The sequence below is a fragment of the Oxyura jamaicensis genome, chromosome 3, assembly GCF_011077185.1.
Source record: "Oxyura jamaicensis isolate SHBP4307 breed ruddy duck chromosome 3, BPBGC_Ojam_1.0, whole genome shotgun sequence".
Lineage (NCBI taxonomy): Eukaryota > Metazoa > Chordata > Aves > Anseriformes > Anatidae > Oxyura > Oxyura jamaicensis.
The window spans coordinates 35,653,343-35,677,118 of record NC_048895.1 but is presented as its reverse complement, the minus strand read 5'-3'; the positions used below and the strand labels follow the sequence as shown (position 1 = coordinate 35,677,118).

At 39.1% G+C, this 23,776-nt stretch overlaps 1 protein-coding gene across 7 annotated transcripts in view; it reads left to right on the top strand.

The window, feature by feature from the left end:
- DISP1 (dispatched RND transporter family member 1) overlaps positions 1-23,776 on the top strand; it is an 89,690-nt gene that overhangs the window by 2,370 nt on the left and 63,544 nt on the right. For 2 of the 7 annotated variants that reach the window (XM_035321613.1, XM_035321610.1), the window contains exon 2: positions 11,768-11,923. The exons of 1 other annotated variant lie outside the window; for it this stretch is intronic. The gene's annotated coding sequence lies outside the window, so the exon portion shown is untranslated. Of the gene's footprint in view, positions 1-2,464; positions 2,556-4,005; positions 4,165-9,398; positions 9,462-11,767; positions 11,924-23,776 lie in introns of those variants that run through there. 4 more of the 7 variants (XM_035321612.1, XM_035321611.1, XM_035321614.1 and 1 more) reach the window with 4 other exon arrangements.

The following is a 23,776-nucleotide window of genomic DNA, read 5'->3' as shown; positions in this document are numbered from 1 at the left end:
TTTAAAACATTGCTGAGAAAGTAGTTTTTTTTTCCTTTAACTGACTTTTCTTTTCCCCTTACCTCTTTCTGAATCTGCTACTGTTACCGATTCCTGATTCTGTTGGAGAAAGCCATGTGAAGCTGTTTTCGACTGATCAGAGCATTACTGTAGCAGGAACAAAAGATGCTGACAGGGGGGAGAGCAGTCCCAAAGGGCCCTGAGAAGAAAGAGATGGAATTCAGTTTAGTAGCCTCCAAAAAAATCTTGCCATAGAAGAGGTGAAAAATAAGACTATAAAAGAACAAAGGTAAAAAGAACATGTGAAAACACTTAGTTCTCATAATGTTACCCTTTCCCATGAGGAGGCTTTTTGAGTGGCTTTCATAGTAATGTTTCTCATATGTTAACCATAGATTTGAGCAGTAAGCTTTACTTTTCCTCTAAGCCTTTAACAGAGATGACTGATTTATTAGCTTTGATAGAAGTATAGAATTACTTTCCAACTTTGAAATACATAATAAGCACCTCAGATAATTAGCAAGCATGCTTCTATCTCTCTTCAAAGTGATTAATGGAATTAATTTGGTTTGGTAACCATAACTATTTTCTTGTTCAGTGACCATATGGTATTTCTGAGTTTAGTGTGGCTTCCTGTGAGCAGCTTTTACAAAGTCAGCTGTGCCTTGGTGTGAAGTGTAACAAAAATCAAACACTCTTGGAAGGTGTGAAAATGCTCTTTCTCATTTAAGAAAAAAAAAATTCTTCTGCCCTAAAAAAGCAGGTTGCTTTTACTGCTTGGTGTGAGAGTGGACCGTAGCCTCTAAGTTATATGTTTAGTGCCATAATGCTAAAATAGCCAGGACTTTTAATTCCTGCTTTCTTGATGCAGAGATTTTTAATAAAAATAGCTATTGATGTTTTGTTATAAACAAAATACTTTTTAGCTTTACTGTAAAAATGAAAGCTCTGTTAAAGTAACTTACCTTTCTAAGGGGATCTCTTTTTAATAAGGTTTAATACGCTGCTGCTGCTGTTGCTTGTCGTGATCTTGGTAGAAGAGCAAATGAAACTTCCATCTGAATTTTGATTTTGGGTATTGCAATAGTCAAAGGTGTGCATTTATCTATCGGTTAACTTTTGAAACACCAAATTCGACAAATCAAAAGCTTTTGAGATATGTTCTGGGCATCAAAGAGCGTGATCCATCTGACTTGGTGAAAATTGGAATGACAGAGAAGATGCCCTGGTTAGGAAAGCATGAGCTATGTGTGAACAAACCTTCTAATAGTAAAAGGTGTGTTTGTTTTTCAGGATATCCTCTGCAATCTGCGCAGCTCAACTTTCTCTCTGAGAGATTCTCTAGTGTGCAATATTAACAGAAATCATAGAATAGGGTTGGAAAAGACCTCCAAGATCATCTGGTCCAGCCTGGCTGGGAGGTTGTGGGGAAGGAGAGCCAGTGTCAGATGGTGGATGGACTGTGAGGGATAAGATGTAAAAGCAGAAGCAATCAGACTGGATGAGTGGGGCAGAGGAAAGCGAGGAAAGGTACTGGGAATGGAGGGGGGGGGCGGGGGGGCCGACAAAAGAGACTAGAAATTGCTGGTGGTGATATGGGATAGCATAGACTTCATGAGAATTAAGGTCTGTGGGGAGGGAAGGTGGCATTGAGGAGAGACGGAGAGAAGCCAATTGGCAGGAAAGTTGAAATTAGGTAGAAATATATCTGAAAGGAGGGCCCTGTGGCATAGTGACAGCAGACGTGTGGCCCAGGGTGAGAGGTACTCCTGGGTGTCCTTGGTGGTGTGGAGCCTGGAGTGGTGGCTGCAGCGTGCTCAGCTTCCAAAAGCTGAGCATGAAAAGCTTTCTGCCCCCTTTTCTTATTCTACCTTCCACATCTTTCTTTGGTAATGGTGAAAAAACTTGCTATCTGGTAGACTGGTGGATTCAGCCTACGTCTGGAAACTATGTTAGCCTTCTGTTTTCAAGTCTCTGAAGAAAGGTCTTGCTGTGTATCCTAATCTATAGCACCAACTTGTTTTTGTAGAAACAGGCAAACACAGCATGATAAAACCATTCTTGTGCTGTCTCTAGCATAACATAATTCTTGTGCTTTGTAGCACAAATTAATAAAAATGACTAAATTAAGCCATAACTATTAGCAGATGGATACTGTGTTTTGTTCTTCTGTAGTCTCCCCTTGTTAATGGTCTTGACATGCAGATAAATGATAATGAGATGGTTCTAGCTTTAATAGGAGGAAATGTATTATTCCTCGTCATCTGAAAACGTTTACGTTCCAAGATCAAGCGTGCATTCTCTGCAATAGTGCCTTCTTGTGCAGAGCCATGGCGTTCAGAAACTGAACTGCTGTTATTTCTGTGTTGTTAAAGAATTGAAGCTTTAGAGGGCCAGAGATTCTTATCTTTTACCTTTATGTGACTAAGGTTGGTCAAGGGCTGTAAACAGTCTTCTGTTTTAGACTTCCTGATATTTCTCTGTGCCGCTGCCATCAGTATGAAAGCATAAAGCGTGCCTGTTGGAGCTGTAGCAAGGAGCAAATCTCAAAGGCAGTAAGTCTTATTGCCACAACTAATACTGTGCTCGTTGCTTGCTTTTCAAAATTATTATATTTGCTATTTTCCTCAGCATTTGAAGAGAATTGATGAGCATGACTTCAAGTTTGAATGTGCAACTACAATATAATCATCTTCTGATTTGCACTCCTTTAATCAATTAGTATTTCTTAAAAATATTTTGGAAATAACGACTAATGTAAGGAGTTTATTATTTCCATGCATATCTCTTTAAGGCTTCTGAACCAGTGTCATATTTAACCGTATGTGTAACCTACACACTTTTCTACATTTTTACCTTAGGGAAGATGCATTTTCCACTGGTATGTGTTCAAGCTGCCTTTCGTGAAGTGCCTGTCTGTGATTAAATATTTATATACAGGCTGGAGCATCAGTAGTGAGATTAGAGAAGATGTATTTTGTAAACATAAAATCTATTCTACCTGGAATGCGAGTGGAATGGTGCAGCTCAGATTTCAGTTGTGCTGCAGGGAGTGCTGGAACTGAAGCATTTTTTGTGGGGCCTCATCTGTGCTCTTGTGAGTTATACACATTGCTCTAATTGTAAGATATTGTGGGTGCTTGATGCCTACAGATGGGAATGAAGATAATTTCGCTCTGAAGATAGCGAAGACTTAAAGTGAGCCCAAAAGTCTTAAGGTTTTTCTCACTTTTCTGTTGTCTGAAATTAGTTTGCTCAGCAATGTGGCTGATGGGAGCCATTTCTGAAGGTAAACGTAGTTAATATTGAAACACCCATGTTGGGCAACAGTTCTTGGAGCTGAATGAGAACTTGAAGTGCAGTTACCGTTGGGAGGAAGGAAGGTGGGGGATTTTGAGAACTGAGAGTAATTAATTAAAGATTCTTGTGGTTATGATGTTTTGAGCTTAGAAAATTGCATAGTACTGTGTCACATAGTTAGAATACATAAGTTAAAATATTTTAATATGTATGCTGTTTTAAATAATTATATAAAGCTGAAGGGAAATTCTCCTCTTGGAGTAAACCTTACCCTGGTCTGAAACATGTGTTCTCACTTATTGTTGATAGTTTCTTTAATACCATAAAAAAAAACCTCCAGCAGGTATTGCAGGAATTCAGTAACTTAATCTTAACTCTTTGAAGTTAAATTATGTGAAATGTATGTCATGCTGATACCCTTATAAAAACATAATAGAATTAAGAGCAATTAAAACTATAATTATTAATGTAGGTTAGAAATCAATTCTGTAAAAGTAAAGTCTGAGGCCCTAAAAACACAAGTTTTGTAGGCGTCATGGAAGTTTTTGACAGTGAAAGTTTACAGTGAGGGGGAGAAAAAAGGAGGATTTGCATCAAGGAAAATAGAGTATTAGCAAATATATCATTGTGTGATGCTTATACATAAAGGCTGGTGAAGAAGGCAGTGTAGTGGTTGGCCAGGCCCTGTAACTCTCTTTCCAGGGCAGCTGCTGAGCGGCTGCATCAGTGAGCTGTTTTTTTCTCTGCCTCGTCTGCTGTGAGGCAAAGCCGGTTTAAGATGCCTGTGAACTCCTGACTTTGGCAACTTGTTCTCTGTCCAAAAGTGGTAGAGATGGCATCAATGGGAAAACAATTACTCTCTTTGTAAGTAGTGCTGTCGAGTTATGACTAAGTATATTGATTTGCCTGGCCAACACAAACTCCAGACAGATTTTTTTTTTTTTCCGTGGCCTTTCCACAAGAGGGTCACGTGGCTGTTTGTTATTGCCTTGAATGCTGAGCTGTACAAACCCAAGTGCTTTATGGTGAAACAGGGGTTTTAAAACAGTTTTTTGGGAAACCGATTTTCACTACTGAAGTGTAAAGAAGGTGGATGGTTGTGGGGCTTGGTCCTCCTTAGCGTTTCAAAGTCTCTTTGCAGAAGCTGCCTCAGCTTTACTGATAATATGTGCATACAGAGATTATTGACTCTAAGAAATAAATTAACTTTTTTCTTTATCTACACAGGAGAGGCTAGCTTCTGTTTGCTTGTGCCAAATACATTTTTGGTTTTTATTAAATTGGCATCTTTTCCTCTAACACCCAAAGGCTATTTGAATATAATGTTGCAAGTTCCTTGCTGCATTTATAACTTAGGCTGCTAAATCTACAAAGACCATAACTTGAAGCTATAATAATAGGATAATGAGATACTGAGGCTTCTTCCTATTTTTGAGGCCCACCAAAAATTGAGCTCCAGCTTGTCTACCCTACCTTTCATTGTTGCCCTCTCCCTTTGAGAGAGGGGACAGGAGGCCACTACCTTAGTGTCAGGGGTTCTGAGTTAAAATGCAGCAAACTGGTAATAGTGGGTCTGAATTATATTGCAAAATGGGCATGCTGCTTTGTGCTTCAAGGCTTAACGCACACTGTTCTTGTGAATGCTGTTAAGAGAATATTCTGTGGTATCTCCTTTGCTGGGAATATGTATTTGTATTTTTGTTACAAACTTTCTGCACTGTATTACAGCACTAACTAATCAGAATGACCAGGGCGGAGTAGAAAACAAATAATAGTAAGCAAAAAGACTGAACAAAGTAAATATTTGTGTTGGTGGTTCTTAATAAGAAGTATTCATTTATGTATGAACTGCTACTGGACAGTCTCTGGCAATTGCCTGTTTAGTGTGATAAAACATGGGCAAAAGACAGCACCTGTGTTTATTAGAGGGGGCAGGACGGGTTGGATGGTGGGAACTGATTCAGCCACTTTGTTCCATTGCTTAAATTCTTCTTTCTCATTGCTATCTTGTATTTCAGTGAGCTTAGACTTGTGTAGACTGTCTTGCTGAGACTCTTATCTATAATTTGAAAATCAGGTAATTGTAGATATGGCTGCCATGTGCAACAGCTGTGCTTTTACTGTGGGTAACACTCCAGGTCGTGATGACAGCGCTTGTTGGGAAGTACAAATCAGAAATTTCTGCAATAGCATGCATCCCATAAATGTGGTCTTGCTTCCTTCTTTGCAGATTCTTGATGCCGATAGGCTCATGGCCAAAGACCACACAATTTGCTAAGATGGCAAAAAATTACTTGCTTTGGTTATCTTTATGGTTTGCATGGTGAATTAGCTCTACACGTGGTCAGACACACACAAGAGCGGTCAGTGCAGCTTAACCAGAACAGGAGGCAAAAGCGTGTAATTTAGTATTTGTAAACTACTTAGTGATCAATTAGATCACTTCCATCTAACATAAGGCTTTGTTTTTCCAGTTTACCAGACTGGATTATTGATAACTTGAATATAAGATAGTGCTGGATGTTTACTAAATTAGGGTGCAGACAACTAATGGCAGAGCTGAGTGGTGAAAATATTTGAAGAAATAATTTGTTTGCAGCCTTTTTGGAAAAGGTTAGCTTGGTGAACTTTTTTCCTCCAGGAAAAACATATTTAAAATCTGTGTTTTCATGCTTTAATGGAAGTACAGATTTTTCTCTATAAACTTGGTTAAGAGCACACGTTGGCCATAGCTCTGACACAGAGGTGAAGGCATGGTAATTTTAAAATCAAGATTAAAAGATCAATGTGGGTAAATTACAGAAATGCATGATACAAAGGCAGCATTCTGTACAACTCCTAAAACTAAGCTGTTTACACTAGTGTGTTCCTGTCTTCAGAAAGTGTTCTGCTGTGGGCTGTCTGTCTGCCATATTTGATACTAAGGACATCATCTTCAGTTTACTGCAGTTCAAGGACATGAGGTAGTGTACTTCTAGAACCATTTATTTAATGGCAGGTGTAATAAGGAAGTGGTTTGCTATTGTGTATAGAAATGTAACAGATTATGCTGAGAACTATATGTTTAGTGCACTTTTTGCTTCATATTTATCTTTATTGTGGGGTAAACTGCAATCATACCTTTCTCCAGAAACAGAAGTATGTGAACTTTCCTCAGGTAAGAAAAATAATGGAAAACACTTACAAAAGTGCTTATCTGAAAAGCGGGAAAAATTCAGCCAAGGTTATTTTGTTTCACCTGGTTCTTGGCTGCAGAGGTGTATTAGTTTCCATATAGACAGGTGGAATTCCTTCAAGAGGGGTGGGTTTAAAAAAAAAAATGTAAAGAAAAGAAAGTACCTGCATCTAAGGAAATGGCCAAGAACTACCAGGGAACTGGAGACTACTTGTGAGAACATTGGAATAAATATAAACCATTTTATAAGCTTTTACGGGGGGAGGGGGAGGGGACAAAGGCGGTAAATGAACATAAAGGTGGATTTTCTCAAAATCAAATCGTCAAGCAGTCAAATCTCCTTCCCTAATATGCTATCAAGTCTTGTGGCTTTGGGAGAAATTATTGTGGTTTTAGTTTAATGAGGCTATTCTAGTGATATTACCTATATGAAAAAGCAGGGAAACGTTTCTCTAAGTACTGTAAAGTTGGTGAAAAACTTTAAATAGTTTCATGGATCAATGTCAGACCAGAAGGTTGTCTAGACTGAATGGGCTCTGCAGGGTTCTGTCACTAATTTTGACTTAAGTGAAAACTTAAGGCTGTGTAGCTTTAACAGCAGATGATACCAAGCCGGGGGTCACTGCCTGTGTATTGGAAAAAATTTAGGGTTCAGAATGGTTTGAAGAAGCTTGAGAAGTATTCTGGGGAAGAATATGCCTTTCAGATTAAACAGAGAACCTTGAATCTTGTCCTTATTGATGATCTCCATACAACTAGGCAGTGGAAGAATGGGTTCTATGCAAAGGGTCTGGCGAGTATTGCAGTTAAACTGGATGTGATTCTGTTAACGTAAATGTTCCAAGTAAAGCCAGATAGACTGAAATACACAAGCTGGATAACTCTACAAATGATGTGACAGTCCTTTACTTAAGGTTTAGGCATTTTACCTCAGGAAAAGCTAGATTACTTGTAGAGTATAGAGGCTAGTAAAGAGAATGCAGTCTTGAAAAGTATTTTTTATTTTTAAAAAAACTAGAACAATTTCTTTTCTGTAACAGAAGGCTATAGGGAGAAGGAGGAGTTGTGTTCAACTGAGATATTAAAAAAAGAAAGGAGAGGGAAGCATTCACTATAGTCATTCTGAAGATTGAACCATCAGTAACGGGTTTAAACTGCAACAAAGATGTGTAAATGGATAAACGGATTGTTGGAAAAAAGTGAATCATTGGAACGGGTTGGTACGGGAGACTATGGAATTTCCATTTGTGGAGTGCCTTTTAAGGCATGGATTACCTATGTCTAGACCTTGCTTTTCTAATCCAGTTTTGAGAGCATGGACTAGCTGATTTATTGCACTTTTTTCCAACCTTTATTTTATAGCCCTAGAAAATCCTGGCTAGTTCCTAGAAAGCTGGGCCATACAAATTAAAAAGGTATCCAAGTGGTTAATAGCATTGGGTCCATATTAATCACTTTCTCATTTTGTGCTAATGCGTCTTGCTATGAAAATAGGACGTCTGTACTCCCTCATTTCTACTCCCTACCCTTCAAAGAAAAGTAATTTTGCATAATGGAGAAAATACTTCTATGTATCTTCTGGCTCAATTCCACTTCATGACTGTAAATATTGAATTGATATGCTAAGTGCGTATACTAGTGGCTACAAACTTTCAGAAAAATGTGTTCGACTTCATACAGATTTTTGGGGATAAGGCAGAAATTACACTCATCAAAACCCGTGGTAAGTTTGATCCCAAACTCAGATTTCAGACTGCTTAGCTCACTACTCAGAGTTAAAATTGAGATATAAAACAAAACATTTCCTCCTTAGCAGATAGATGCCAGCCTTTATCTTGCATGCACTGCTTCTTAGAATTTGCAATTATGATCCACAAGGAAGGGGCAGTATAGCCTTGCAGCAGGAATTTGGGCATAGGAGACAGAACTGTCAGCATCGGCACCTTCATCTTAGATATGGCATTGAATTATGATTTGCTGAAGGGCATGTTTAATTCTTGGCCCCGCTTTCCATGCGAAGAATGTAATGCTCTAAGGATTAATTTTTGTCTATAGCTACAGGTATGAAAATTCTTCAGATACGTATCTCTTTGCATTAAAAAGCTAGTATGTAAGCTCAAGGTTTTTTCCTTCTTGGATTAAGTTGTTTGAATTTGTCTGTTATGGTGTCTTTGGGTTAAAGAAGAACTAGTTAAAATTCCAGTAGCTTAAAAATATCCATCACAGTAGAGGTACTGTTCATATTTCCCCTAATCTTTGTATATGGAAAATGCTGCCTGTTTTCTTCTTTCGCTCTGTTCTTCCCCACTCCTGCTAAAGATAGTTTCTTTCTCAAAGAGTTCAACTGTATGGTACGGTTGCTTGATTTCATTCACGATTTATAAGGGCACAGAAAGCTTACAGAATTTAAGTCTTATTGGAATCCCAGTTCTGTTATATTGCCTAGCCTTCTGAGGAGGAGGTTGTATCTGTATAAAATGATGCGACTTGTAGCAATAAAACCTTCCTATGGATTTTGTTTTAAATTTGAACTCTCTTAAGAGACTTGGGGGCATGCTGGTATGACTTAATGCTACTCAGACACACCAGTAGTGTTGAAGAATGAGAGGGTGTGGGGGGTCTTTAGGGCGATGAAATAGCTTTTTAGAACTGGTAGCATCGGAGCGAAATCCCTGTGGGCTTCTTTCTGCAGGTGGGGGTTTTAAGCTAGGTCTCCGCTGCCATTTACATTCAAATTTATTATTACAGTGTCACCCTACGGGGTTTATAATTCCTTCAGTGTATCGTGTGTGAGAGAACTGGCATCATTTTTTAAGAGGTTATGTTGAAGTCTGGTTTCCACAGCACAAGTTGCCATGGATATGTCAGGATCTTAATGTTTGTTTACAGAGGAATGAAGGAGAGAAGGTTCATGCTAGCAGTTCTTAAATTAGTGTTCTGTGTCCAAATGGTGCTGTTCTCGTTGGGAGTTAACTGGATGGGGAGCGTAAGTTCTCTCTGGAATGAGTTAATGCAGAGCTGTCCATGTGTGTATCTTCATTTTGTACTAGCTTTTTATTTGTCCAGGTGTGTGTCTAGGTTGCTTCTTTGCTCCGCAGTAAAATAAGCGTAGTTGTGTGCCCTGCGGTACTTTGGAGTCATGTCAATTAGTATTTAAATAGCTAGACAACATACATGCAGAGCCCAGGAACTAAGGAATGAAGCATTGCCACTGCAAAATCTGCTGGGTTTTATGTATCTTCATGAAGCAAGAGATGGTCTAAGTTTTCCTGTGATCTGGGAAAAGGGGGTGGTGACTTCTGCCTGGCTAACAGCTAGCATAGCAAGGAAATTAAACCATAAGTCTGCTGTATACATAGATTAAATGCCTGGGAGAGCCTTCTTGCATAACACAACACTCAAAGTATGTTTCGGTTCTATTCTTTGCCTTTTAAACCATCTGCTTAGCTTCTTCCTGACTCCCACTTTTCTCCTCTTCCAAAATAAGTGTGACAGAGATTAATGTGGTCATGCAAGCACTCAAATCTTGATTCAGAGAACGGTGTGCTGACTTTCAAGCCCATGCAAACTACCTGCACAGCCTGCCAGACCCTGCTATTACGTACCCGCTAAGAAAAGTGTGTGTTTAACAAAGGAGCCAAATGGTAACTTGCTCATCTCCCAGGTCATGTTGGAAGAGACATGGGGAGATATGTTTGAAAGCTGAAGGAAATAAACCTCATCTTTGTTATAGTGAAGATACAAGTAGACTAAATACTGCTAATGTCTTATTCTACTCTGTACAGTCCTTAAGGACAAGGCTAACAACTCCTACAGGACACATGGTTAGTTTCCTTGTCAGAAGAAGCTGAAAGAGAAGCCAAAAGTCAAGAGGCAATGTAGTGGAAAAGAGTGAAAAGGTGAATATCCTTATGTGAAGAAGTAGCCCCTTAAAAGACAGTTGATGGTTTTAATGAGGCAAAAAATTAACTGTAGTTTTCTTGGTAAAATTGAGCCCTGTGTGCATGTCAAGATAAACATATCATTCTGGAGCTCCACTGTTGTGATGGATTTGTACCATCCCACTTTACAGGGAGAAACTTGGGCATGATCTCTTGTCCCAAGTGTAGCACAGTGCTGGGTACCAATTGCTTCCCATGTAGTCGCTTCCCTTCTGTTAGCCAAACATCCAGTCACTAGTGTGTGGGGAAAGCTTTATTTCACAGAGCAGTAGGGCAAAATGTAGTCCAGTTTTCTCGGATGAAATTCTGCTGCTTTGGGAATAAAGTGAATATGAATTGGAAGATCCGTTATTACATGTATAGGATTAAATGAAGGTACTAGAATAATCATTGAAATTGCTGAGAAATGCAGCTTCCTGGCTTTGCATTTTCATTCAGTTTCATTCAGTTCAGCCAGATGTTTTAAAATGGGAAGTTTTTGCTCTGTGCAATCCCTGCTAATTTCACGATATTAAGTGGTAGCTCAGCAATACTAACTGTCTGCTGCTAACCATCAGTGACCAAATGCTCTTGGGTTAGTCTGCTTCTCTGGCAGTTCAATTTTAAGCCTCTTCTCATGTAGTTTTCTAGATAAGAGTCTCTTTATATTTTTTCTAATCATCCCTTATGTCTGTCTTTCATACGTGGAAATAGTGCTATAGTGAGAAAAGCCACTTGGACTAGTGACAGGGGAAGAAAACCCAAAGAGCTACGTACATCTGTTGAATTACCTCATTTTGCATCAGTCCTCCTGGCCAGACCCAACAGCTGGCTAACTTCCAAAGCTAATGCTACCAGCCATCAAGATCCTTTTCAGCCTTGAGAAGACTGAGAGGGGATCTTACCGATGTTTACAAGTATCTTAAGTATGGGAGACAGTGGGCTTTGTCCTAACTCTTCTCAGTGGTTTGTGGGGATAGGACAAGAGGCAATGGCCAAAAAATGGAACACAGGAAGTTCCGCACCAACACGCGAAAGAACTTCTTCACGGTGAGGGTGATGGAGCACTGGGACAGGCTGCCCAGGGAGGCTATGGAGTCTCCTTCTCTGGAGATGTTCAAGGCCTGTCTGGACACCTACCTGGGCAGCCTGCTCTGAGGAACCTGCTTTGTCGGGGGGTTTGGACCCAATGATCTTTCGAGGTCCCTTCCAGCCCCTACAGTTCTGTGATTCTGTGGTCCTGAATATTCATGAAGCAATGTCTATTAAATGTTTTCAGATTTCCTTTAATGTGTGATGGGAAGCCTCAGATGCACAGAGTCAGGGGGAAAAATACGAAATGCTAACTCAATGTTCCATTCTTATTGCAAAGGGGTGACAGCTCCTGTGACCATGTCGATATGAAGGAAGTTGAGCAGCCACCTTGTTCCTAAGCTGGGCTTCTCTCCATATTGCCGTTGTGGAGCAGCTCAAGTGATACAACATATATTGAACCAACTACTGAGGGAGATAAAGAGGTAAATTGAGAGTGCCAGATCTGTAGAAAGTATTGAGTTCTGCTTCACTGGGAAAGACTTAATTGTTACCCTTTTTTTCCTTCTCACATTGTGTTCACAAATGATTTCTCATGTGAAAAACAGGCTTTTTCTATGAGGAATAAAATTCAGTGTTAATATTGTGAATTTGAGACTTAATTCTCCAGTATTGTTGATGCTCTATAATCTGCTTTTGATGTGATTATTTTACTACAGAAGGGGATGAACGTGGATGGCTGTTTGGTAAATTGGTTTTTGAGAAGTTGGTTCCAAAGAATAAGCTAGGATTAAAATTTTATTTCAAAGTTCCCTGTTTGTGGAGACAGAATGTAGCACCCTTCTGGGGGGGGGGGGGGGTTCTGGAAATGTATGTATAGTTCTAGGCGCAGCTGACACCGAACAAATACTGACTGCCTGTTCACCTGGTAGTCTTAGGACAAGTTGTTACACACAGCCTCTAGCATTCTTGTGAATAGAGAAATGGTTAACTTTTGAATTATAGGAGTCTTGAAGAGAACACTGAAATGTGAATAGATGTGATTATTTTATGCATGATAATGCCTCATATTTAGCAAGAGACTCTGGCTTTCCTCAGTTCAACTTAGCTGTTAAACTTCTATTTCTTTTCCCTGATGTTTTGGACGACTTAGCAGCTGTCATTAATTGTGTGGTTGAATGGTTTGAATGCTAGTTGGAAACCAGTGGCACATGTAAATGTCTTGAGATGCTGATGGTGGTTGATAGTGTTGTCATTTGAAAATGCATAAAATTTTTTTCAAACTTTTGAAAAATACTTGTCAGCATATGTTGGTTTTGTTTTAACAGAACTTTGATACTGTTTGCTGTGGGGAGAATTATGTACAAAGCATCCTAAAGTGAATTTGGGGGGGGGAAGTTGCCAAGGCATCAGTTTGTTATCAGTTGTGAAGCCCATATTAAAACAATGTGGCTTGCTGGGCTAACTGTGGAGGGTAGAGATTAAACCAGTAGCAGAACGTCATGACTCTTAAGTGAAAGGTTTGTACAAAGCATTTCATTTTGTATTCTCCATTTCAACCCCGCGCAGTGAAGTCCGAATATTTCTATTTGTTCAATGTGTCATGAACATGAATGTGTATGAACATGTGTGTACGCTTAGCAAAAGACTTCACTGCGTTGAGTTTTACAGGCAAACACTTTAGGAAAGCTTAAATTTCAGGCAGAATCTGTTATGGTGTACCCTATTTGGACAGATAAATCCATGCAGTTTGCAAGAGCTTATGCTGTAGAGTACTGTTAGCTTTGGGTCTTGAATCTGTTTGCAAATGGAACCTTGTAAACCTGCAGCTAAAATGTACAGTTTCAGATGCACTGTAATTGAAGACTTTAGAGAAGAATCAAACTGAGACAATTAATTGGGTCTCCTTAATTAAATCTGTGGCTGAAACACTTTTAATTAAATCTTTTAAAAGTATTATCTGTATTGCTGTACGATGTTGTGACTAATCTATTCAGTTGGGTAAATGAAGGTTGATTCTCTTGAGCAAAGCCCCTAGACCGTTAAGCTAGCTAAAATAAATATAGACATTTGGTTTTCATTAGCGTTGTAACTGAAACAAAAACATTTTAATGACTGATCCCAGAGTATTTTGAAGTTTGTGCAACTTTGCTGGGAAGGTATTTAAACTGCAGTATCAGTTGCAAGTTGGCCACGTGCCAGTTTGTCAAAGCCCTTTCACAGCATGAGGTTGAATTTCCATAGTGTTACGGAATGGGAAAACTTGGAGAGGGGAAAAATAGTTACAGTAAAAATTGGGCTGGTGAAAAGAAACTATTTGCTAAAAGCAGGCAGTGACGCTTTCGTACAGTAATACAGGTTGCCGCTTTGTTAAAATGCTGTCTCAGTCCTTTGAAAAAGATGTATAAACTTAAGTTTTGATACTTTTAATTCATAAACAAGGAGTTAGTGTGCTTTTTGGATTGTGTTTTTAATATCTTAAATTTACTTAATGAGGTTCCCTGATTTTTAAGGGAAACTAGAGGGAAATTAGATCTAGTATTTTTGACAGAATTTACTTTTGGGAAGAACATTTCCGTAGGTCTTGGGCAGGATGGCCATAGTCTGATTAAAAAATTAGCATACAGACTTGGCCTTTGACGAGAGAAATATTAATCTGTAGTTTCCCATTCGTGGGAGAAGGTGGAGGTGGTTGAAAGCATTTTAAGACTGATTATTCTGTGTTGTGCTGTTGATATAATATCCTGTGAAATCTGTTGGAGTGGTCAATCACCCCCAGTGCTTTGGGGGTCAGTCACGGGGCCATGAGAAATTGATAGCTAGGGCAAACTAGCACTTCTGGTGGCAACAACAAAAATTAATTGGGTGGAATTACTGAACTCTCTGAACAGATGCAGATTTTGATGGGTTCATCTACACAATGTAACCTTAGTGAAATGCTTTAGCTGTAACTGGCTACATTTTCTGACAAAAATCAAACTATCATAAGCAGTGATTTGAGAGTGGTTGGAAGTTGGGATTTTCTTCCTGATTTTGCAAATTGGAACAGATTCAAACGCACGTGTATTTAGTACTGTTAGCTACAGGTTAGAAAACCAGTAGCATATGCATATTTATTTCAGTTACTTTAGCTAGGCCACATAGTAATAGAAAGCTTGACCTCTGTTATGATCTTGTGCTCAAGTTACCTGCTGAAGCTAAATTGGAGATGCTTTGCCTGGGCAAAAGTAGTAGATGTAGTAGTATTACTACTACATCTCTTGGTAGTACTAGTTGTGTATTGTTCAGCACATGAGAAGAATTTGAATACTGAAGGATTAGATAGCTTTTCATAGTTCTGAGAAAAAATGTTACTATGTGATTATGAAATGCAAAGATGTTGTATGTGATATGATACTTTGAAACTACGTCAGCCAGACTTCATTTTTCATAGCTTCTCCCATTCTAGTAGTCATTAGAGGATTTTGAGGAATTATTATTTTTAAGAGGTGAAATTTAGAAGTTAATTTCTTGAGAATAGTTGATATTTATTACTGTTTTGGCAGCACCATAATCTTGGTAGTAAAAATAAATATGAACTTGGTGGTGGTACTAACATGAGAAGAAACATGAAGTCTGCCCTAGGATATGAAGAGGTTTATTAATAAAGGGGAGAGGTCCCCCTTTGCTATACCACTTCATTCACTTTGTTCTAATGTTCTAGTAGTTTGAGGAGAGTTAGCAGAAGAGTGAGCATTAATAGTGGTAGGTAGGCAGAATGGAAATTCTGGTTTTAGAAAGGCCTGTTGAAAAGTCAGGTATGTTTAGGAGGAACAATGCTCTTAAAAGCACAGAGGAACAGAACAAATTGGAGGAGTGCAAAGTTGAAAAGCTGAACAAAGAACAAGTTTAGGAAGAACAAAGAAAGTATATGGATGTTTGAGGAGAAGTAGTGAGAGAAAATAAGATGTCCTCAATAGAGAGGCGTTTAAAGGATATAGAAACGGCTGTGTTGATTTCAGTTTGTTCCATCTGGCTGTTGCCAGAAGTTTCAGCTGCTACAGGAGGTTCTGTGCTGGGTGCCTGTGGGAATCTGTTTGCTGGGGCAATTTCCTCCTAATGGCTTGGGAGGACATTGATTCTGGATAAATCTAGCTGTTTGAAAGGTTAAGTACATAGTTAGTGCTACTCATCCAGGCACCCTTTATAATAAATGGAGGATTTGCACCTTTAAAATGTCCTGCTCAAAGACTGTTAAGACAAATGTTTCAGCAAGCAGTGAAACTCTTACTGTTTTGGGGGCAAAGCAGTACATTGCAGCAAAGTCCATGTATGACAGCCTCATCTCTGCACCAGCTCTGGGATGCGTCAGATCCATCTTTGGTTCAATTCAAGCTTGCCAGCCAGGGAGAAATACAACCTAGGATGTGCATGTGAGGGGCAAAGGAATGATCTTCTGTGATCTTGCCAGTAGAAACAGCTCAGTTCAGGGGTGGAAGCTGCTAGGGCTGGTGGAGCAGGAATGAGGTTGGAATCTTATGAGGAATCTCCTCAATTTAGAGAGGGTGAAGTTATTTGTTATGAGTTGAGCCAGAGACATAAAAAGCTTACCATCTTAAACATAAGATTCTCTCCTCTGGTAGTCTCTCTGGCATTAACAGTATGAGCAGCTAAATGTTCCCGTGAATCGTAAAAACTTGCAGTGCACTAAATCTTGCTGTAGTCCATGTTTATCATTGGGCAGCAGTGAATTCTAAAAGCTGATTTCAAAGGTATCAAGGTGCCAAATATAGATTGTATTGAATGTTCTCTTGTTTTTGGCAGATAACTTGCTTTACTTCTGTTATATTTGTCTCCACTGCTAGGCTGCAACTGGGAACAATATTTTCTAATGACACTTGAGCATGGATCTCCACTAAGAACAATGATATCTGGCTGTAATAAGGCACTGAACTCTTTCTCCTGCTTTGTGATTTCCACATGCTGTGTGTAGTTTGGTGGCTTCATCTAGCTGCTCGTAAGATCGTGAGGTATGGGGAAGAAAACAAAGGCTGTGTGCGCAAACACATGAGATGCAGACAACTGAGGGGGAAATGATACGAGGTAGGAATATAATATGCGATCTCACAAATGTGTGAGCTTTAACTCTTTGAGACAATGAGTACTGAAATTCCCCATTTTGAGTAGTCTCATTTTGTCCTTGTTCTCATCTAGTTCTTATCATGGTATGTTCCATTTCTTTTCACTGTAAACTTCCTGTAGCTTCATTGTCTTACGTTATAGACTTGTTTCTTTTCCTTTTGTCTTCTGTGGAAGTATCAGAAGGCAAAAGTGTGATTTTACTAGGGAGGGTTCGGATGGAGGTTAAATGGAAATTCTGTGATTAAAAAAAAGCTTGTTGATTTCTGTCAGAGAAGAATAGAAGCAGAGATTTGGAAAATGATGCTGCAATACTGATGAGAACTTTGCTTTGAGATGAAGGGCCTCGGAAATCATTTAAGAAAGATGAAGAGGTCTCAGGTAGTGGTTGCTTTTTTACTAGCACAATTATTACATCTCTAAGAGCTGTTCACATGATACATTTGTGTATCTAAAGAACTGAGTGTGGAGAAGTTGGTTGAAGACTTAGTTACAAAACAGAACAATTAATTTTTTTAAATATAGTGCATTCTACTGCAGAGGTGAAAACTGAGTGAATATCCTTTTCCCTTGGTGGATGGGATGGAAGTTCAGCGGGAGCTGTGGCCCATGAGGTTCTATAACAGGGCAGGTTGTGCCTTCAAGGCTGTACTGGTGCTTAACTTAAACGTTGATCTTGCACTTGGAAGCAATTTAATTTACATGATTCATGGATCAGCTTTCTTTTTTCCCTGTTTGCTTCTTTGCCTGGATGCGTAGCAGTTTCCGTTTGTGGCTCTCCTGCTGCTTTCACCACAGCCCAGTGAAAGGACAAGAGGCAACAAGCACAAATTGAAATACAGGAAATTCCATTTAAATGAAAGAGAAAAAACGTTATTACTGTGCATGTGATTGAACACTGAACAAGTTGCTCAGAGAGGTCATGTAGTCTTTACCCTAAGAGATGGCACTGCCCTGTCATGTGTTGGCTCTGAGCAGGCTGCTTGAGTTGACTCTGCTGGTGTGGTTCTGATAAATATTCAGCCAGGGGTCCCTCAACAACTTCATAATTTTGCAGTTCTACGAAGTGAGCTCTTCCAGTACAGACTGTGGAGGTGCACAGCAATGTGGAGCTTCAAAATGGCATGCTCTGCTTGGAAATGTAGGAGGGAAGTATTTCAGGACTGTTATTGAAGTGTTATCCCCTTAATGTCTCCTCTTCACTTAATTCATTACTGTCTTATGAAAACAGTTTTTTTCCTGCAGATTTTCCTCTTCATGGAAACACCAGAAAAGTTTGTCTCTCCTGAGAGCGTAGGAAGAACAAAAACATGACTGTGCCCTTCTGTGTTAATATAATTGTTCTTCATGTTTGGCAGAGGTTGTCTTCGTCTAATTGCAGAGCAGTAATGCACAGGGGAAAATAGTCTCTAACACCAACTACTTTTACAAATGTACTTGCTTTATAATGCAGAAATTGCAGTTTTTTGAAGTATGAGATTATAAGTGGTGTTATTTGTTTCAACATCAGATAATCTGGCCGTATGGCTGCAAAGTTGATGTTGCAGAAGTAGGGCCTCTGCCATATTGGAGACTTAAAAATAAATCATGGACTCCAAATGTGAAACTTGAAAACAATCAAAAAATAAACTCTGCATCATAGTTATGTGCTGGTGGCTTCCATAACTTAAGAAGGTGCGGAAGCTATTTCCCATAGGGATACTGTCCATCATATGGCAGTTGTATGCTTTTCTTTGAAGAATAAGATACTTTGTCATTGCTGAGGATTGTGAGAAAATCCATTATCTTGTGGACTGACTCAGCACAAGTGTTCCTGTATTTCAGTCACAAAAGTGTAAATGCCTATGGCTGTATATACAACTGTATGTGGTACTGTAGTTTCATTATTTCATGAGCTGCAATACTTTTTATAATCCATGACAGCATGCTCTACTTGTACCAAAGCATACTTATTTATGGATTATAATTGCTAATGGTTTCTCATTATTGATAGATGTTGGAGATAAGTACGTAATCTGTGTGCTGATTTGTAATTTCTCTGAATATACACGCACACGTATAAAACATGCAAAGCTAACCTGTCTCAAATCCTCGGGGGGGGGCCCCGAAGACTTCTGGCTCATCTCCTGAAGCAAGGAGATTGTTAGTTTTCTGTTTCTTACTGAACGTTCACTTTAAGAGATCCACTACTGCCATTGATGACATTGGATTCAAGAAACAATTCTTTAACATGATTAACCTGAGACATTAAGCAGAGATTAAGCTTAAAACTTCTTAAGCATTCTTGGTTCGTGGAAAGTAGAGCAAATCATCAGACTGTGAAATAGGAATTGGTCTGTCTCCTAGTTTTAAACTGGGAGTGGGAGTGTTGGAATGCCAGACTTCTTCATCCCACCCACCCCCCAACTTTTCTGTTGCTTCTTGACACTTTGTACTGCACTTTTTCAAAGAAAGGTCATGAGTAGGAGCATAGTCTTCTACTGTTCCTGTGTGCTCAGATTAAAGTCCCTCTATAGGGGAAGGGGGGAGAGAGGAGTGATAAACTGCTTTCCCTATTTCCATTACCTCATCCTTCTACCTTATTCTTTCAATATTAGCCAGTGCTGCGGACAGGACTCTTTTCAACTACTCTTTTAGTGACTTGGTTGGCAAATTGCATTGTTCATTGGTTCCTTGCAAGGAACGTTTTTTTTTTGTGCTGTAAAACAAAATGTGTGCTTATAATGTTTCATTATTTCCCAGTTAGGGGACAAAGTGGTATTTGCATAAATCTTATACTCTTTAAGTTGTATGAGTATCATCTCTTCATCCCTCATGGAGGAGAGAGGGAGGGGGACAACAAAACACTGCACTACTTGCATTTACTTTCTACCTTGCCTGGCTTTGCTGACGTCTATGAGAGAATATCCAGCCTAGAGAACAGAGCAGAGTTTCTCAAATGCGCTTCAGCTCTGTGATATTAGTGGCAGCAGCTGCTTTGTTTCCATCTGTACATAAGTGCAGGAAGAGATATTCAATTGAATAGGCAGCGTTCTCTTTTTTTGTGGTGTACATAACACTAGCATATGTTCTAAGTTTGGAAATCTGCAGAGTATGGCATACTTTGTCTGAAGCTCATTGAACAAAATACAACTGAAATGTATTAAAAACAAACAAAAAAGCCAAATAAACACCTCCCTGAATCTCAGTCATGTCTCCAATATACATCAACTATTTGGTCATCCATCAAAGAGACTTTCTGTTATAGAAGACAGGTATACTTTCTCTGTATTCCATCCTACAAATGAAATATTGGCTTGTGTCTAAATCTCTCAAGATAGAACTTGAAGTACAAGCTAAAAGGTCGGGTTCTGACATTGAACCTAGACTTGTTTTGCAACTGGCTGACATCATCTTGGGCAAAGACTCAATTCACTGAGACTTCACACCTCAGTCCCCAAAATACATTCTCATGCAAGTCTGTAGGAGTTGATGTTGGGATGTAACATAAATTGGGATTATATGTTGGGATGCTATAAATTCGTATCTGCATGTTAGTTTAAACAAACAAACAAAAAAAGAGAATCCCTTTTTGGGATAAAGGTAAGTGAGCTTCCATTTTTCCTTCTAAAATTCCAGATCCCATGTAAACAGCCAGAACCCCTGTTTGCCAAAATAGTGGTCAGTTGCCCTACTACTTAGGTTAGTTAATGGTTTGAAGCATCAGCTAACTTTAGCTTCTCTAATACTGTTATTTCTCTGATACTGCCATTTAAACATTTCTCATTTGTGCTTGCAGATTGAGGACAAACAATGGTGAAAGACTAACTCCTGCACCAGACAAACTGGATAAAATTAAAATCTTGATGGCTTAGCTTTTGTGGAGAGAAGCTGACTTCTAAATCTTTAGAGGGGAGGCAGTGCGCACAAAGGAAGAGTTTATTAGGAATAATGAACATTCAGGGTAGTATATATACCGCACAGAAAAGTGTTTTCTCTTGGTTGTCTGCAGAAGCTTGGGCTTTTAGAGTAGAAAATTTTCAAAGAAAGAAAGAAGCCAGGATTTTAGCATGCATGATATATCAACAAAAGTAGTTTGTATGATGTGAGCTGGAGACATTAGACAAATGCTTGTGAATTTGAATGGGACTAGTTTAGGTGCAGTACTACCTAAAGTCGCCTAGAGAGAAGACAAACTGAATTTGCTGTGCCCTGCAGTCTGCACAGAAAGATTATGAACCATGGCATAACTAATTTTTAAAGCCATTCTAATTATGCTTAGGTATTTGGAGCGAACAGCTAAGTTCTGCTGTCTGTATAGAAATATTTCTACATAGGCATAAATAATGTTAACTGAAAAATGAAAAGCAGGCCTGCTAGAATATTCTGTCAGTGCCTTTTCATGTAGAGTACAGTTTTTTTAAATCCATATTTTACTCAAATGCTGTTTGAAGTACTGACTTCCCCTTCTGCAGTACTGCATGTTACAGTGATCAGTGTAGACACATCCCCCTTTGAAGTGGTCTATACTTAATTACCTTGCTGAAATTCCTAGCAGAGTTCCACTGAGAAACTCCCTTGGGATTCCTCCCTGCCATTGTGAGGCTAGTAAAATGGGCTCTGTTTATTGTCAAGCCAGGTAAAACTACTGCTCTTCTGAAGTTTTAAGAAAAATTTGATTTTATAGGAAAAAAAAAAAAATACAAAGTGTTAGGAGGCATGATACTCCAATACCGATAAGCTTTGCTCTGACCCTCTCATGTTGCCCTAAGTATCCTTTACAGAGATGTGGTCTTGACAAAAGCTCACAAACAGTTTGTACTAGATTTTCCATCTCAAGAACATATAAACATGAGATCATATTCATGACATAAAAAGTTTTAAGTTTTAAGTATTAGAAATTTGTCATCAGCTTACACACATTTACCTTTTGATTATTTAAATTATTGTTTGGATTAGATTTTGGGTGCTGAGTGGGGTACTTCGTATTCATGTGGTAGGTGAGATGAGCGTGACAGCTGCAGGTTCCTCATACTGACAGTTCGTGTGGCTTTCTATACTCAGTGCAAAATGCATCAAGTGGCTTTGACTGGAGTATGCCTGGGAGTCTTCTAACTGAGGGATTATCGTCAGAGTACACTGAAGTAAACTTCAGGCTGTCTTGTGAGTAAGTCTACTGCCTTCCCATCACTTCTGAGGTTTTTACTGAGTAAAAGCTTTCTACTGTGCAGAAATGAGGCTTCTAATCAAAAAACAAAAATCTGATGGATAACTGCAATAGCAGTGGTCTCTTAAGTGCCTAGAAATTCTCGACCCTTTGAGGTTTGGGTATTTAGCAGTTTGGTATCTTGTATATTCTCAATACTTATTTTCAGGTTAGAAACATTTAAAATTCTTCCTATCCACAATATTCAGTATTTAAATAACTGCTTGTTGATAATTGCCCTGTTTTGTCAGTGTTGCCAAAACAATACAGAGTGTATCTGGTCTTTAGAGTTTTTCTGAGAGATTTGGTGATTATTTTTTTTTCCTTGAAGATATTGTAGGTGAAATAAACAATCTCTGCTAGTTCCTTATTAGAAGGGAGTTGTAATATTACAACTACTAATCTGGTTTGAAAAAAATTCATCTTAGCCTAAGTCTCAACTACAGCATTGTTCTGACAAGAAGCCATCAACCAGGGAAAGTAGAAGTGAGATTTAAAATGTTTTAGGCAAACTGAAAGATGACGTTACTGGTGAATCAGCACAAAAGCAAAAAATCAGTGTTATCTGTTTGATAGAGGTGTTTGCAGGAAGATTTCAAGTACTCAAAGTTTTTGAGCTTGTAGTAGTTGGACTCTGTGAATAACAGCAGGGTGAAATTACTTGTAGCTGTACGCTTGGTTAAAAAACAGCAAAAGAATATGGGACTTTGCTGTTGAAACACCAGTTATGGATATAACTGGTTCACTGAAAGTATGTGAAGAGAACAACTACAACCCCAAACTCTCATTTCAGTGAGAAACTCTGCTGTTTCTTGGGGCCGAGGTAGACACCACTCTTAAACAATTAAAGTCTACAAAAACTATGTAGAAAGCTAATAGCATCCTCTGGATGCTACCAGCCGTAAGGCTTCCAGGCAGTAAAAATGTCCCTTCTTACTGTATGTTTCTGTGATGTCAGTCCCAGTAGCTCCAGGGCAGATGCCTGATTTTCATCATCTAACTTACCTGTTTGTCAGGATTGGCAGGTGAGGAAAGTGATGTGTCATTTCCAGGTGATGGAAATTATCCTTGCATCTTACTACTTGAGGCAACTCTTTTCTGTCTCTGAGCTGGTGGACTTTTTTTTTTTGTAATCTACATGATGTATAACTGACTACTTGTCTGTTTCATCCCTATAGTCATAGGTAGCTCTGTCCAGTGTATGTATGTCCCATTACTTAAGGGGTTTGGCCAATACTTCGCTTCTATAAGTTGTAAAGCAATACCCAAATAGTTTGTGTACTGAACAGTTGTAAAAAGTATATTGGGCCAGCTGAAGGTAGCGATGTCTGGCAGTCAAATTGGGCTGCTGTCCTGTTTAGATGGCAAGTCAAGTTCATAGTAGAAGGGAGCCAAAGGTTGCTTTTTGGGTTGGACTCAAATAGATGAGCTGATTTCAAGCCAGAAGGAGCAGTTCTCCCAGCTGGGTGATGTTGAAGCACAGGGGAAATAACAGATACTCTTTGTTCTTACAGTCCTGGGGATGAAACGTGTAGATAACTGGCAGTTATCAAAACTCTGTGCAGCCGTGTTTATCTGTTGTCCTGAGAATCAGTTGAATGCTTTGTTCTTCTCGTCCCCCACACCCCCAAGTACAATGGATTGTATGCATATGTACACATGAGGGGAAGGGGAGGGAGAATCTGCCGACAAAGGAATTTCTAAAACCCATCTTAAGCTTTTCCTGTGCAAAAAGCACAATCAGTCAGTACTGGGTGAAAGTTCATGCTAATGCAAACAAGATGCTGAGTTTGGATGCAGAATGTTGCACATGACACCGGTCTTTTCAACGCATGCAAGCAAACAGTGAATCAGCAGTGCCTAGATAACAAATGGCAGCAATATCTTGGGAAGTCTTAAAACTGCATGTCATGCAGTAAGATTTATGACTTAGGATGTCTGTGTGCTCTAAGGCTAGTTCCATTGTGCACGCCTCCTGTCCCAGTCCATATTGAGGCTGAACTTTTCCTTTCGGACACTAAATGTACGTGGGTTTGCATACATCTC